The sequence below is a fragment of the Prionailurus bengalensis genome, chromosome B1 (genome assembly GCF_016509475.1).
Source record: "Prionailurus bengalensis isolate Pbe53 chromosome B1, Fcat_Pben_1.1_paternal_pri, whole genome shotgun sequence".
Taxonomy (NCBI): domain Eukaryota; kingdom Metazoa; phylum Chordata; class Mammalia; order Carnivora; family Felidae; genus Prionailurus; species Prionailurus bengalensis.
In genome coordinates this window covers 116,807,032-116,824,748 of record NC_057344.1, presented here as the reverse complement: position 1 = coordinate 116,824,748, position 17,717 = coordinate 116,807,032, and positions in this window count along the sequence as shown.

Sequence of the window (17,717 nt, the reverse complement as noted above, 5' to 3'; positions counted from 1 at the left end):
TCAGCTCAGGTCATGATCTACGGTTCATGAGTTTGGGCACCACATCGGGCTCTGTGCTGACAGCTCAGAGCCTGGAGCCTGCTTCAGATTCTGTGTCTCTTTCTCTGCCCCTCCCCTGCTCATGCTCTGTCTCTCTCTGCCTCAAAAATAAACATTAAAAAAAAGTTTTTTAATTAGGTTTTTTGTTTACTTATTGTTGACTTTTTGTGGTTTGTTGTATATTTCAATACAAATTCCTTATGTACATTTTGCTAGTTTTCTTTTGCATGGTAGCTTCCCTTTCAGTTTTCTTAGCAGTATGTTTTAAAGAGAAGTTCGTAATTTTTGAATAAGTGCAATTTATCTTTAGGGAGTATATTTTTGTGTTGTATCTAAGAATCATTGCCTATGGGAAAGTAAAATGATACAACCACTTTGGAAAATAGTCCAGCAATTCCTTAAACAATTAAACATAAATATATCTCATGATATAGCAATTCTACTCCTAGATATAAACTCAAGAGAAATGAAAAACTGTCTACAAAAAAAGTTGTACATGAGTGTTTATGGCAGCACTATTAATATTGGTGAAATTATGGAAACAACCCAAACTTTCATCAGTTAATGAATGAATAAACAAATGTATTTTATCTGTACAATGGAGTATTATTTGTCCATAAATATAAATAAAATACAAACTAAAAAAATGGATGAACCTTGAAAACATCATGCTAAGTGAAAGATTTCATAAAAAGTCCACATATTATATGATTCTGTTATTATGAAGTATTCAGAATAGGAAATTCATAGAGACTAAAGTAGATTAGTGGGTGTGTGGAGATAGGAATGGGGCTCATATTTAAAGGGTAAGGGGCTTCTTCTTTGGTAAAGAAAATGTTCTAATATTGAATGTGGTAATGGTCACACATTTTTGTTACTATACAAAAACCTATTCAATTATAAACTTTAAGTGAGTGAATTGTATGATTGATATATGAATTATGGCTCAAGCAATAAAAAATCATCATATAAACAAGGCTATACTTTTTTTCCATATTTTCTTCTAAAACTTTTATAGTTTTATCTTTTACACTTATATTGGTTAATTTTATGTGTCAATCTGAGTAGGCCATGGGGTACCCAGGTAAAGGATTGTTCTGAGGTATATCTATATAGTCTCTGAATAAGATTAGCATTTGAAGAGAGATGGATTTAGTAAAGTAGATTGCCCTCTCCAATGTGGGTAGGCATCATCAATTCTGTTGAGAGCCCAAATATACCAAAAGATGGGGAAGGAGAGATTTATCCCCTTTTCCCTGCCTCATTGCTCAAGCTGGAAATCTTATCTTCTCTTGCTTTCTGACTGGGATTTACAAAGTCAGCTCTCCTAGTTTTCAAGACTTCATATTGTGTTTCTCAGGCTCCATAATTACACGAGCCAATTCCTCATAATCAATCTCTTGATTATACATGTACAATCAATATATATACATATATACATGCATATGTATGTATATAATGTTCTGCTTTTCTGGAGAACCCTGATTAATACAGATTTTCATATTGGGAGTAGGGCTTGAATGCACATGGAAACATTCCCATTAAACCTGCTGGATCATATGGCTCAGTGGCAGAAAAGTTTACACAGCAGCCTGGACTTACTGCAGAGTCTTCTCTTGTTCTGGGCCCCACTCAAAACTAGTAACAATAAATGGGCTGAGGTAAACCCACATGAGAAATATGTTGCCTCCAAAAATCGAAAGAGGCCCACCAGCTGTTGTGCTTCCATCTTAGTTGTAAGCAGGGCCAGTTGCCGCAACTTATCCTTTACCTTGGAAGAGTTATCTTTATATGCCCCACACCACTGGATTCCTAAAAATTCACCCATGTAGAAGGCCTCTGAATTTTAGTCGGACTTATTTCCTACTCTGACATGCAAATGTCTCACCAATAAGTTGAGTATAGTTGCTACTTCTTGCTCACTAGGTCCAATAAGCATAATGTAATGGAGAAATGTGATATCATATGTAAAGGAGAGGTAATCAAGATCCTTGCAAACTAAATTATGATATAGAGCTGGAGAGTTGATATCTCCTGAGATAGGATAGTGAATGTTTTGCTGGCCTTGCCAGCTGAAAGCAAAGTGCTTCTGGTGGGCTTTATAAACAGGTATGGAAAAAAGGCATTCACCAGAATACCTACATATCAGGTACCAGTGTATGTTAATTTGCTCAAGCGGTGACACCATATCTGGTACAGCAGTTGCAGTTAGAATCATGAGCTGTTTAAGCTTATGATAATACATTGTTGTTCTCCAAGATTTATCTATCTCTGCATAGGCCAAATCATAAGAGTTTAATGGAAATGTGATAGTAATTACCACCCCTGTATCTTTCAAATCCTTGATGGTGGCACTAATCTCTGCAATCCCTCCAGGAATGTGGTATTCATCTTAGTTTACTATTTTCCTAGGTAAAGGCTGTTCTAATGACTTCCATTTGGCCCTTCCTATCATAATAGGAACTAAGAGGTCCTCACTACATAGGTCAGGGAACTAATGTGGGGAGTCTGCCAGTTGTTATCTATGTTTATTCTGATTATGCATTCTGGATCTGGGAAAGTAACTCAAGATGGGTTTGAGGACACATTGGACCTACTGTGAGATGGACCTATGCTAAAACACCATTGACCATCTAACCTTTATAACCTTCTACTTGATTGATGGGCCACAGTGACATTTTTGGTTTCTTGGAATTACTTTCAATTCAGAGCCAGTGTCAAGTAATCCCCTAAAGTCTGATTATTCCCTTTTCTCCACTTTACAGTTACCCTTGTAAAAGATAGTCTTTGGAGAAGTCTGGAAGAAAGATTAACAGTTTAAAGAACTTTTCTTCTTCAACATTGACTTAGCTTTTTGGATCTTTTGCCTCTCTATATAAACTTTAGAAATAGCTACAAAATAACTTCCTGGATTTTGGTTGGGATTGCATTGAATTTATGGCTCAAGGTGGAAAGAACGAACATATTGAAAATACTGAGCTTTTCTGTCCATCAACATGGAGTATTTGTCCATTTATTTAGTTCTTTGTATTTAGTTCTTTAGTTCTTTAGTTCATTTGTTTAGTTCTTCTAAAAAAGAAGAACTGTAGTTTTTCTCATATAGATATTGTACATATTTTGTTAGGTTTATACCTAGGTATTTAATTTGGGGAGGATGCTAACGTAAATGGTAATGTTTATAATTTAAAATTCCACTTGTTTGTTGCTGGCATAAGAAAGCAATTGACTTTTGTATATTAACCTTGCATTCTACAACCTTACTAGAACCACTTATTAGTTCCAGGAGGTTTTTTTTGTTTGTTTATTTGTTTTGTTTTTGTTGTTGTTGCCATTGTTAATCCTTTTGAATTTTCTATATGGATAATTATGTCATCTGCAAACAATTTTATTTTTTTCTTCCCAATGTAGACACTTTTTATCTCATTTTCTTATCTTATTTAATTAGCTAAGAATTCTAGTACAATAGTGAAAAGGAATGGTGAGAAGAAATATTCTTGCCTTGTTCCTGATCTTAACAGAAAGACTTCAAGTTTCTCACCGTCAAGTATGAAGTTAGCCAAAGATTTTTTGTAGTTTTTTTTAATTAAGTTGAGGAAGCTCTTCTTTATTCCTTCCTAGTCTGCTGAGAGTTTTTTATCATGAATGAATATTGGATTTTGTTAAATGCATTTTGTATACCTATTGATATGATCATGGAGTTTTCTTCTTTAGTCTGTAATTTTGATGGATTATATTATTACATTTTAGAATGTTGAACCAGCCTTGCATATGTAGAAAAGTCCCACTTGGTCATAGTGTATAATTTTTCTCATATGTTCTTGGGTTTGATTTATTAATATTTTGTTGATGGGTTTTGCATCTATGTTTATGAGAGATACTGGTCTCTAGATTTTTTTTCTTGTAATATTTTTGCCTATAATATTTTTGGTATTAGGGTAATTATGGCCTCCTGGAATGAGTTAAAAAGTAGTCCCTGTGCTTCTACATTCTGGAAGAAACTGTAGAGAATTGGTATAATTTCTTCCTTAGATGTTTGGTAGAATTTGCCAAATGTTTGATAGAATTGAATATGGTGCTTTTTGTTTTGGAAGGTTATTAATTAATGGCTCAAATAAAAAATACATATAGACTTATTAGATTATCTATTTCTTCTTGTGTAAGCTTTTGGCAGATTGTGTCTTTCAAGAAATTAGTCCATTTCAGGTAAATTATTAAATTTGTGGTCATTCAGTTGTTCATAGTTAAGATGGCAGAGTAGAAGGAGGATCTTATGCTTGCCTTGTCCCTTGAACACAGCTAGATAAATATCAAATCATTCTGAACACCCCAAAAAAATGATCTGAGGACTGACAGAACAAACTGCACAATTAGAGGGAGAGAAGAGGTCACATTGTGGAAGGTAGGAGGTGCAGAGATGTGGTTTGGGGGAGAAGTGGATCACAGGTGCTGCAAAGAGGAAGGAGCCCTGATCATGGAAAAAAGGTGAGAGAGAGAGAAAAAGAGAGCAAGACAGAGCATAGTGGACAGGGGGTCACACAAGGAAAACACTTCTCTAAAGCCATCGACTGGGAAAACAAGAAGGTCTGATTATCATGGGTTTTTACAATCAGCAGAGCTCAAAGACTGGAGTTTTAGAAGTCCATACTGTGGCTGGTGTGGAGCCTTATTTTCACTGCAGTGTTCCTGTGGAGAAGGAGAACACAGGCTGGGGAGCAGATGGCATGATCAGAGGATCCCCTGGGACACCATGGGTGATACATTTTCCCCTTCTTGGAGTACATCTGGGAAAAGTGGCATTGCCTCTCAGGGGACAAAAGAGTTGGATGGTGCCATTGTGCTACCCTTTAAGCATAGGAGCAGAGATGCCTGCTGAGTGTGGCTAACCTGGACTTAGGTTTTTTGCTTCACTTTAAACTCCAAGGTCCTGTGACTGCCCTTTTGGGACAAGCTGGCACCAGGCCCAGTGTGGTGAGACGATACCCCAGAGGTCTAGCATAGGACCAATCCATGCCAGGTCCCTAAAGTTTGGAGTTATGAAACTCTGCCTGTGTGCCTGATGTACAACACAGGTGTACTGCTCTATTTTGTGGACAGATGGCCTGGACACCGACGAGGTAAAGGCAGCAATCTGAGGGACACCTGGGACACAAGAGGGGAGATGGCTTTTCTGTGAGGGCTTCCTGGACAGTGGTGGGCACAAATGCATCTCTCTGGGGAATACAGAGAGGGTGGGCACCATTTTTCTCCCCTACCCATCAGCACAGACTGACTTCAGTGAGCAGCACAGTGATGACAGTGGAGGTGTGAGCTGCTTACATCAATCTCCACCTCCCTGTTCTCTGCAGGTGTTTCTTTACTAGAGCAAGTGTGCCTGAAAACCAGACCAGTGGTCTCTTCCCCCAGAACACCATAACAAACCCCTCCCCACCGCAAACACTAAGTCTACTGACCATAGAGTGCTGCTGCACATCTTCAGCTCTAGTGGAAATGGGAACAGGCCTCTTTTAACAAGCAGATCAGAACACACCTAGTTAAAACTCTTCACATTCTGACCAAGGTTCAATTACCCCCACTGCAGGCAAGAAGAAACTCTGCAGAGGACTGGCTTAAGGGAAAGAGTAGCCAAAACACAGCAGCAGAGTGCACACAACATATACCAGAAACACTTCCTGAAGCTCCAAGCCCTGTATGGTATATAACCTCTTTTTAATAAAGCCATTACTTTCAGGAGTAGGAAACATAGCATGCTTTCCTAACACAGAGAAGAAGACAGAGATCTAGTCAAAATGCCAAGACAAAAGAATTCATCCCCAAAGAAAGAACAAGAAAATGTCATGCCTAAGGATCTAATTGAAACGGATATCAGTAATATGCCTGATCCACAATTTAAAACAACAATCATAAGGATACTACCTGGGATTGAGAAAAGCATAAAAGACACCAGGAAGTCCCTTATCACAGAAATAAAAGACCTAAAAACTAATCAGGCCAAAATAAAAAATGGTATAACTGAGATGAGAAACTGATTGATTGTAATGACCACAAGAATGGAAGAAACAGAGGAATGAAAAGTGATATAGAAAATAAAATTATGGAAAATAATGAAGTTGAAGAGAGGAAGAAAAATATTGGATCACAAATGTAGACTGAGGCTGCTCAGCAACTCCATAAAGCAAAAGAGCATTCATATCATAGGCGTCCCAGAAGAAGAAAAGGAAAAAGGGAAAGAAGGTTTATTTGAGGAAATTATATCTCAAAACTTCTCTAGTCTGGGGAGGAAATAGACATCCAAATCTAGGAGGCATAGAGAATTCCCATCAAAATCAACAAAAGCTGGGCAACACCAGGGAATATCTTAGTAAAATTTGCAAAATATAGAGATAAGGAAAAAATCCTAAAAGCAGAAAGGAAAAAGAAATCCCTAACTTGTAAGGCAAGACAAATAAGGTTAGCAGCAGATGTATCCACAGATACTTGGCAGGCCCAATGGGAGTGTCATGATATATTCAATATACTGGATGATAAAAATATAGAGCCAAGAATGTTCTGTCCAGCAAGTCTATTATTGAGAATAGAAGAAAAGATACGATTTTCCCAGACAAACAAAAGCTAAACAAGTTTGTAGCAGATAAACCAGTCCTGTAAGAAATATTAAAGAGGACTCTTCGAGTGGGAAAGAAAGGTCAAAAATGACAAAGACTAGAAAGGAACAGAGAAATCTCTAGAAACAACTTAATAGGTAATACAATGGAACTAGATTCATATCTATCAATAATTACTCTAAATGTAAATGGATTAAGTACTTAAATCAAAAGACAAAGATATCAGAATGGACAAAGAAAATAAACCTTTTTTTTTAAGTTTATTTACTTATTTTGAGAGGGAGAGAGAGAAAGTTTAGGAGAAGGGCAGAGAGAGAGCAAGAGAAAATCCCAAGTAGCTTCCACTCAGTGTGAGCCAGACAAGAGGCTTAATCTCACAACTGCAAGATCATCACCTGAGCTGATATCAAGATTTGGAAGCTTAGGGGCGCCTGGGTGGTGCAGTCGGTTAAGCGTCTGACTTCAGCCAGGTCACGATCTCGCGGTCCGTGAGTTCAAGCCCCGCGTCGGGCTCTGGGCTGATGGCTCAGAGCCTGGAGCCTGTTTCCGATTCTGTGTCTCCCTCTCTCTCTGCCCCTCCCCCATTCATGCTCTGTCTCTCTCTGTCCCAAAAATAAATAACGTTGAAAAAAAATTTTTTTAAAAACAATTAAAGGGGCGCCTGGGTGGCGCAGTCGGTTAAGCGTCCGACTTCAGCCAGGTCACGATCTCGCGGTCCGTGAGTTCGAGTCCCGCGTCGGGCTCTGGGCTGATGGCTCAGAGCCTGGAGCCTGTTTCCGATTCTGTGTCTCCCTCTCTCTCAGCCCCTCCCCCGTTCATGCTCTGTCTCTCTCTGTCCCAAAAATAAATAAACGTTGAAAAAAAAAATTAAAAACAATTAAAAAAATAAAAAAATAAAAAATAAAAAGATTTGGAAGCTTAACAGACTGAGCCACCCAGGCCTCCCACAAGACCCTTCTATAGAGCCTACAGTAGACTCATTTTAGATCTAAAGACACCAGCATACTGAAAGTGAGGAGGTGGAGAACTATTTATCATGTTAATGGATGTTTTTTTTTTTTAATTTTTTTTTCAACGTTTATTTATTTTTGGGACAGAGAGAAACAGAGCATGAACGGGGGAGGAGCAGAGAGAGAGGGAGACACAGAATCGGAAACAGGCTCCAGGCTCTGAGCCATCAGCCCAGAGCCCGACGCGGGGCTCGAACTCACGGACCGCGAGATCGTGACCTGGCTGAAGTCGGACGCTTAACCGACTGCGCCACCCAGGCGCCCCTCATGTTAATGGATGTTAAAAGAAAGCCAGAGTAGCCATAGTTATATCAAACAAACTAGATTTTAAACTGTAACAAGAGATGAAGAAGGGCACTGTATCATAATAAAGGGGTCTATCTGACAAGAAAATCTAACAATTATAGATGTTTATACCCCCTCAACTTGTAAGCACCCAAATATATAAAATAATATCAAACATAAAAAACCTAATTGATCATAATACAATAAAAGTAGAGGACTTTAACACCCCACTTACAACAATACACAGGTCATCTAAGCAGAAAATCAACAAGGAACCAATGGCTTTGAATGACAAACTGGACCAGATGGACTTAACAGATATATTCAACACATTTCATCCTAAACCAGCAGAGTACACATTCTTTTTAAGTGCACACAGAATATTCTCCAGAATAGATCACCTACAGGGTCATGAATCAGGCGTCAACAAATACAAAAAGACTGAGATCCTATCATGCATATTTCCAACCACAATGCTATGAAACTTGAATTCAGTGAAGAAGAAAAAATTCAGAAGGACCACAAATACATGGAAGGTAAAGAACATCCTACTAAAGAATTATTGGGTTAAGCAGGAAATTAAAGAAGAAAGTTAAAAAAAATACATGGAAACAAATGAAAATGAAAATACAATGTCCCCAAACTTCTGGAATGCAGCAAAAGTGATCATAAGAGTGAAGTATATAGCAATACAGGCCTACATAGAGAAGCAAGAAAAATCTCAAATACACAACCTAATCTTACACCTAAAAGGGCTAGAAAAAGAACAGTAAGTGAAGCCTAAAGGCAGCAGAAGGGAAATAATAAAGATTAGAACAGAAGTAAATGATATAGAAACAAAACAAAACTCAGTAGAATAGATCAATGAAATAAGGAGTTTTTTCTTTGAAAAATTAATAAAATTGATAAACCACTAGCTAGATTTATGAGAGAGAGAAGAGAGAGAGAGAAAGAAAGAGAGAGAGAGAAAACCCAAATAAATATAATCGTGAATGAGAGAGGATAGATCACAACCAATACCACAGAAATACAAACAATTGTAGGAGAATATTATCTAAAATTATATGCCAACAAACTGGGAAATCTGGAAGAAATGGATAAATTCTGAGAAACATATAAGCTACCAAAACTGAAGTGGGAAGAAATAGAAAATTTGAACAGACCCAAACCAGCAAAGAAATTGAATCAGTAATAAAAAATCTCCCAACAAAAAAAGTCCAGGGCTAAATGGCTTCCTATGGGAATTATACCAGACATTTCAAGAAGAGTTAATACCTATTCTTCTCAAACTGTTCTAGAAAATAGGAGTGGAAGGAAAACTTCCAAACTCATTCCTTGAGGCCAGCATTACCTTGATTCCAAAACCAGAAAAAGACCCCATTTAAAAAGAGAATCACAGGCCAATATCCCAGATGAACATGGATGCAAAAATCCTTAACAATGTACTAGCACATTGAATCCAACAGTTCATTAAAAGAATCAATTATCATGATCAAGTGGGATTTTTTTCCTGGGCTGCAAGAGTGGTTCAATGTTCACAAATCAATCAATGTGACACACCACATGAATAAAAGAAAGGATAAGAACCATATGATCCTGTCAATAGATGCAGAAAAAACATTTGACAATGTACAGCATCCATTCTTGATAAAAACCCTCAACAAAGTAGGAATAGAAGGAACATACCTCAGCATCATCAAGGCCATATATGAAAGACCCTCAGCTAATATTCTTAATGGGGAAAAACAGAGCTTTTTCTCTGTGGTCAGGAATAAGACAGGGATGTCCACTCTTTCCGTTGTTATTTAACATAGTACTGGAAGTTCTGGCCTCAGCATTAGACAACAAAAGAAATAAAAGGCATCCAGAATGGCAAAGGAGAAGTCAAACTTTCACTCTTTGCAGATGACATGATAGTCTATGTAGAAAACTTGAAAGACTCCACCAAAAACTTGCTAGAACTGATACACAAATTCAGTAAAGTCACAGGATACAAAATCAACATACAGAAATCTGTTGTCTTTCTAAACCTCAATAATGAAGCAGCAGAAAGAGAAATCAAGGAATCAATCCCATTTACAGTTGCAGCCAAACCATAATATACCCAGGAATAAACCTACCCAAAGAGGTAAAAGATCTGTACTCTGAAAATTATAGAACACTTATGAAAGAATTTGAAGATGACACAAGAAATGGAAAAACATTCCATGCTCATGGATTGGAAGAACAAGTATTGTTAAAATGTCTCTATTACCCAAAGCAATCTACATATTCAATGCAATCTTTATCAAAATACCACCAGATTTGGGGGCGCCTGGGTAGCTGAGTTGGTTAAGTGTCTGACTTTGGCTCAGGTCATGATCTCTCAGTTTATGGGTTCGAGCCCCACATTGGGCTCTGTGATGACAGCTCAGAGCCTGGAGCCTGCTTTGGATTCTGTGTCTCCCTCTCTTTCTCTCTCTGCCCTTCATCTGCCTGTGCTCTCTCTCTCTCTCTCTTTCTCTCCAAAATAAATAAAAATTTAAAAAAATACCACCAGATTTTTTTCACAGAGCTAGAACAAACGATCTTAAAAATTGTATGAACCATAAAAGACCTCGAATATCCAAAACAATCTTGAAAAAGAAAAACAAAGCTGAAGGCATCACAATTCCAGACTCCAAGCAATATTACAAATATTACAAAGCTGTAGTCATAAAAACAGTATGGTACCAGCACAAAAACAGACACGTAGATCAATGGAACAGAATAGAAAATCCAGTGATAGACCCACAACCATATGGTCAACTAATCTTCAACAAAGCAGGAAAGAATAGCCGATGGGAAAAATTGTCTCTTCAACAAATGGTGTTGGGAAAACTGGACAGCAACAGACTTAAACCAGACCACTTTATTACACTACGCACAAAAATAAATTCAAATGGATGAAAGGCCTAAATGTTGAGACATTAAACCATTAAAATGCTAGAGGAGCACACAGACAGCAACCACTTTGACGTTGGCTGTAGCAACTTCTTACTGGACACATCTCTGGAGGCAAGGGAAACAAAACCCGAAATGAACTATTGAGACTTCATCAAGATAAAAATCTTCTGGACAGTGAAGGAAACAATCAACAAAACTGAAAGGCAACCATTCAGAATGGGAGAAGATATTTTCAAAGGACATATCTGATAAAGGGTTAGTATCCAAAATCTATAAAGAACTTATCAAACTCAACACTGAAAAAACGAATAATCCAATTAAAAAATGGGCAGAAGACATGAGCAGACATTTCTCAAAAGAAGACATCCAGATGGCAAAGAGACACGTGAAAAGATGCTCAACATCACTTATCATCAGGGAAGTACAAATCAGAACTACAATGAGATAACATCTCACACCTGTCAGAATGGCTAAAAATAACAATTCAGGAAACAACAGATGGTGGTGAGGATGCAGAGAAAGAGGAATCCTTTCATGCTGTTGGTGGGGATGCAAACTGGTGCAGCCACTCTGGAAAAGAGTATGAAATTTCCTCAAAAAGTTAAAAATAGAACTACCTATTACCTAGCAATTGCATTACTAGGTATTTATCCAAAGGACACAAAGATACTGATTTGAAGGGGCACATGCAACCTGATGCTTATAGCAGCATTATCAACTACAGTAGTCAGATTATGGAAAAAGCCCAAACGTCCGTCTACTGATGAATGGAGAAAGAAGATGTGGTATATATAAACAATGGAATATTACTCAGCCATCAAGAAGAATGAAATCTTACTATTTGCGACAATGTTGATGGAGCTAGAGTGTATTATGTTAAGTGAAATAAGTCATTCAGAGAAAAACAAATACCATTATGATTTCACTCATATGTGGAATTTAAGAAACAAAACAGATGAATGTGGGGGAAAGAAAAAAAAGAGAGAGGGAGGCAAACCATAAAAGAGATTCTTAACTATCAGCAACAAACTGAGGGCTGCTGTAGGGGAAAAAGGCAGGGGAATGGATTAAATGGGTGATGGGTATTAAGAGGGCACTTTTTATGATGAACAATGGGTATTACATATTAGTGGTGAATTACTAAGTTCTACTCCTGAAACTAATTTTATACCATATGTTAACTAACTGGAATTTAAATGAAAGTGTGAAAAACTAAATAAATAATAGACAATATAATAATATAATATATACTATCATAATAATATATTATAACATATAAGATATTCCATATATATTCCATATTTTTCCCTTTAAGCACTGTTTTGCTGCATTCTACAAATTGTAATAAATTGTTTTTATTTTCACATAGTTCAAAAAATTTTTAAATTATCTATTGAGATTTCTTCTTTGACCCACGGTTATTTGGGAAGTGTATTGTTCAATCTCCATATATTTTGGGACTTTCCAGAAAACTTTCTCTTTTGGTTTCTAATTTAATTCCACTGTAGTCTGAGAGCAAATATTATATGATTTTTATTCTTTTACATCTGTTATGGTGTGTTTTATGGCCCAGAATATAGTCAAGTTCTAGGTGAACTTGAGAATGTATATTTTGCTGTTGTTGGCTGAAGTAGTCTATTGATGTCAATTATATCCAGCTGATCGATGGTGCTGTTGAGTTCAGTTGTGCCTTTATTGATTTTCTGCCTATTGAAACTGTAAATATTTGATAGAGAGGTATTGAAATATCCAAGTGTAATAGGCCATTCATCTATTATCCCTTGCACTTCTCTGAGTTTTTGCCTCAAATAGTTTGACACTTTACTGTTAGGCACATACATGTTAAAGATTGTCCGATCTTCTTGAAGAATTGGCCTTGTATCATGTAATGCCCTTCTTTATCCCTGATAATTTTCCTTTGATGAGTGTTAGCATAGTATATCTTTCTCCATCCCTTTACTTTTCATCTTTTTTTCCCCTTTGTATTTAAAGTGATTTTCCTGTAAACAATATATAGCTGGGTCTTGTTTTTTGATCCAGTCAGACAATTTCTTTCATTTGGTGTACTCAGACCATTGACATTAGGGTGATTATAGATATAGTTGGAATAATTGAACATATTTGTTACTGTTTTTAATTTGTTGCTCTTTGTTCTTTGTTCTTGGTTTTGTATTCCATTCTTTTTCTTCCTTTTGTGGCTTTACTGGGACATTTTATATGACTTCTTTTCTCTGCTTTCTTGGCATATCAGTTAAACTTTTTTATTTTTTTACTTTATTTTTGTACTTTATGCCCTAGAGTTTGCAATATACATTTACAACTAATCTAAGTCCACTTTTAAATAACACTATACCACTTCATGGTTCATGGAGTGCCTTATAACAAAATGTCCCTAATTCCTCTCTCTCATCTCTTGTATAATTGCTATCATTCATTTCACCTATACATAAGCATATGTGTAATATCTATTATATATTCATAACCAAATATATTGTTGCTATCATTTTAAACAAACTTATCTGTTAGATCTATTAAGAATGAGAAAAATAAAAGCTTTTACTTTACCTTCACTTATTAATTCTCTGAGTGTCTTCCTTTTTTTTTTTTTTAATGTAGATCAGAGTTTCTCACTTAGCATTTGTTTTCTCTTTGAAAAACTTCTCTTAACATTTCTTGCAAGGCAAGTCTCTTGTAATCAAATCCCTTCAATTTTTGTTTGCCTACAATGGTCCTTATTTCCCCTTCATTTTTGAAGGATAATTTTATAGGATCTATAGTTCTAGGTGGTATCTTTTTATCTCAACATTTTAAATATTTCACTCCATTCTCTTCTTGTTTGCATGGTTTAAAATAATAACAATCATTGGCAGAATTCCTTTTGAGTGCACATGAAACATTTACCAAATGTTTACCAAACATTACCAAACCAAACATTTACCAAACCATAGGCTAGTTCATAAAATAATTCCCCCCAAATTTCAAAGGTTGAAATTATAAAAAGTATTTACTCTTATCCAATAGAATTAAACTAGAATAAATCTTAAAAATTAACTAGAAAATCCAGGAGTGTTTAGAAATTAGTCTGTACCTTTTTAAATAGCCACAGATTGAAGAAAAATCAAGATAGAAATGAAAACACATTGGACAAACAATAATAAAAACATAAAAATTGTAGAATACAGCTAAAGTATTCAGAGGAGATTACAACCTAAATGTATATAAAAAATATGTACATAAAAACATGTTAAAAATTTTATAAAAAAGAAAAACACTGAAAAAATCACAGTCTACATCTCAGTATGAAAAAGAAAACCAAATAAAAGCCAAAGAGTGGAATCAAGAAAATAATAAGAATGGAGTCAGAGATTTATTAAATAGAAAATAGAGAGAGAAATCTCTAGCTGTTCATGTCCCCACATGTTTGTGTCCTTCCAGCTCAGTCACCAGATATGGAGTGAGGAAGCCTTTGAGGACATGACCCTTGCTCCTGCCACCATCTGACTATAACTTCATGAGAAACCAGAATGAGAGCCTGGGTTGTACCCAGTCAATTCTCAGATTTATAAGGGAAAGAAATGATTGTTATTGTTTCATGTTGCTGTTTTTGGTGCTTTGTATATAGCAGTAAGTAGCCAGAGGGGACTGGAAAAGTTAATACTGCAGAAGTGTTGACTTTCCCTTCATGGATCTATAAATTCAATGCAATCTCAATAAAAGCCCAGGAAGGTGTTTTCAGAGAAACTAACAAGGTGATTCTAAAACTAATATGGAAATGCAAAGGATCAGAAATAATCAAGACAATCTTGAAAATGAATAGCAAATATTGAAAATTTGAATTACTAGATAATAAGATTTATTTTAAAGCTATGGCAATTAAGACAGTGTGGTATTAAAATAATACTAAACACATAGAGCAATGAAGCAGAGAGGATAGAAACAGACTCCTATATACATCCATTTGGTGACAAAAGTGCTATTGCAATGTGTTAGAGAAAATATATTTTTAACTTTTATTATTTTTTTCTTTTTCAATTTTTTATTAAAACTCCAATTAGTTAACATACAGTGTACTATTCATTTTAGGTATAGAATTTAGTGATTCATCACTTACATATAACATCTAGTGCTCATCACAACAAGTGTGCTTCTTAATGCCCATCACCCATTTATCCCACCCCCGGCCCACCTCCCCAACATATTTTTTAAATAAAACTTGCTGAATTAATTGTATATTCATAAAATAATGAAGCATGATCACATACTTCAAAGCATATATCAAAATATGAAAGGTAAAACAATAGAACTTCTAATATCTACTACAGGAGAATATCATCATGACTTTAGGGGTAGGTTGGAGCTTCTCACATAGTACATAAAATAAAGAAGGAAAGAGTGATACATTGGACTTAATCCAAACTATCAATTTTTGTTCATCAAAAGACACAAATAAAAACACAAACAAGTCATGGAGATGAGAAGAGATGTAACTATATTTAACAAAAGGCTCATTTCCTTTATGTATATAAATTCTATAAATTAATAAGAAAAAGACATAAAAATGGACATAAAATCTGAAAATACACCTCACAAAAATCCACACATAAAATATATGTGTGAGAAGATGCTTTAATATCATCATTTATCAAGGAAAAGCATTGTCTCTATGAGATACCCACTACAAACCTAGCAGAATAGAAATTAAATAAACTATATATGTATATATATACATATATACACATATATATTTATATTTACATATACATAAGTATATATAAGATTTATATAAATATAAAATATTATATATAATATATATATATTTCAAATGTTGACAATAATATGGAGTATCTGGAAATTTCACACACTGCTTTAAAAGTCATTTGTGAAAAAAATGTTTTGCAGCATCTGGTAAAGCTGAACTTACATATATCCTATGACTCCCCCATTCCACTCCTAGATGTATATCCAATAGAAGTGAATACATAGCTGCACCAAGCTTCAAGAGCATTCATAGCAGCATGGTTCATAATGGCCTAGAACTAGACAAGAAATGACTCAAATATCCATCAAAATTAGAAGAGATAAATAGACTATGGTATACTCATACAGTGGAATACAGTATAACATGGGAAGATGATGAGTTTCTAGACACATAACAACAAAGATAAATCTCACCAATAATGTTCAACAATAAAATTCAGACACTGAAATTCTTAGCTTAGATGGTGCTGGTGGTAACAACTGGGACAATGCAGGTGCTGTTAATGTAATATTTGGATCTGGATGATACATGTGACCACTGTAAAAATTTGTACAGCTATACTTAAGATTTGTTCACTCTAGAATATGAATGTATGTTATGCTTCAACAACAACAACAAAAAAAGTAAAATTGGAAAATATAATTCTTATTCTTGCCAAAGTGCTTTTGGAACTATATATTTTTTTAAGCAAGATAGGGAAAAAAGAAAAGTTCTATATTTAGTTCTTACAGAGAAGGATTCTTTTGTATACTCTGTTTTGTATTTGCTACTTAAAAGACCATTTTGACAAATTATGGTTATTTATAATTTAGTAAATTATCAATCATATTAATAAGTCTACTTTAGTTTTATAGTAGCAAAAATAAATCAAATCCTGTGTTTAAGAAATTCAGACATCTCAAAGGAAACAATAAATACTGTCTTCCCTAATTAATGCATTTCCCAAAATACATTCTTCATAACCAAGGGAACAATTATTCATGCTGAATTTTTCTTTAAAAAAGTTTCAGCAGGGTAATTGAATGGTAATTCAAGGCCCACTGGTTTTGTTTGCTTGTTTGTTTGTTTGTTTGTTTGTTTTTCCCAATCCCTCTTAAAACTTTTTGGAAATAAATCTGCATGAAAATAGTAGCCGAGTGTTATTAATGTTATGATCACAATAATTTTAAGGGTTATGAAGTTTCATCCAGAAAGAATTTACCAAGATATCTTAGGTTTAAATTACAAAGGGAAAAACCAATGATTTAGATTTAGAAGTCAACAGAAAATTATGAGCTATAAATGTAGAAAAAAATCTCTCAAGCTCCTCATCCTATTCAGTCATCACAGAGTTCCAGTTTTGAAATGTTGCATTAAAAAAACTTTATCCCTCAAATTACTTAGGAAAATTTTTGCTGTTTGTTTTAACAGAAGCTTCTCTTTACACAGAGAATTACTCAAAATCAAATTTTCTTTGAAAAACAATGACTTACAATGGAAAAAAAATCATTGCTGTCAAAATTGAAGTGAAATGATATTAGAAATTTTATGAAACTACGTTTAAGTTATTCGATTCTTGGTCAAAATTACAGGTAGAATTATAATCAAATTTAATTTGATTCAGAGTGATTTAATTTGGAGGTACACAGTCACTTTCTTATTGGAGTTTCCACAACTGTAAATAATGACAGTATCTGAGGAAGTAGATTTAAATATGCTAGTTTTGGTGGAGGGATAGTCTCATGCTAGTTCTTGTTTTAAAATGAGATCCTGGGGTGTCTGGGTGTCTGGGTGTCAGATCAGTTTACGAATTCATGGTTGATGAGATCAAGCCCTGCATTGGGCTCTGCTGACAGTGTGGAGCCTCCTTGAGATTCTCTCTTTCCCCCTCTCTCTCTACCTTCCCCTGCTTGTACTCTCTCTCCCTCTCTCTCTCTCAAAATAAGTAAATAAACCTTAAAAAAATGAGATCCTGGTTAATTCATTCAGCTTCTAAATCACAGGTTTCCTATATTTTTCAAGGATTCCTTCAAAACTACGTTTTTAAGTGATGCTTAACCTAGTAATCAAGGAAAAATAATCCCTCATATTCCTACAAATGAAAGTAATAGAAAATGA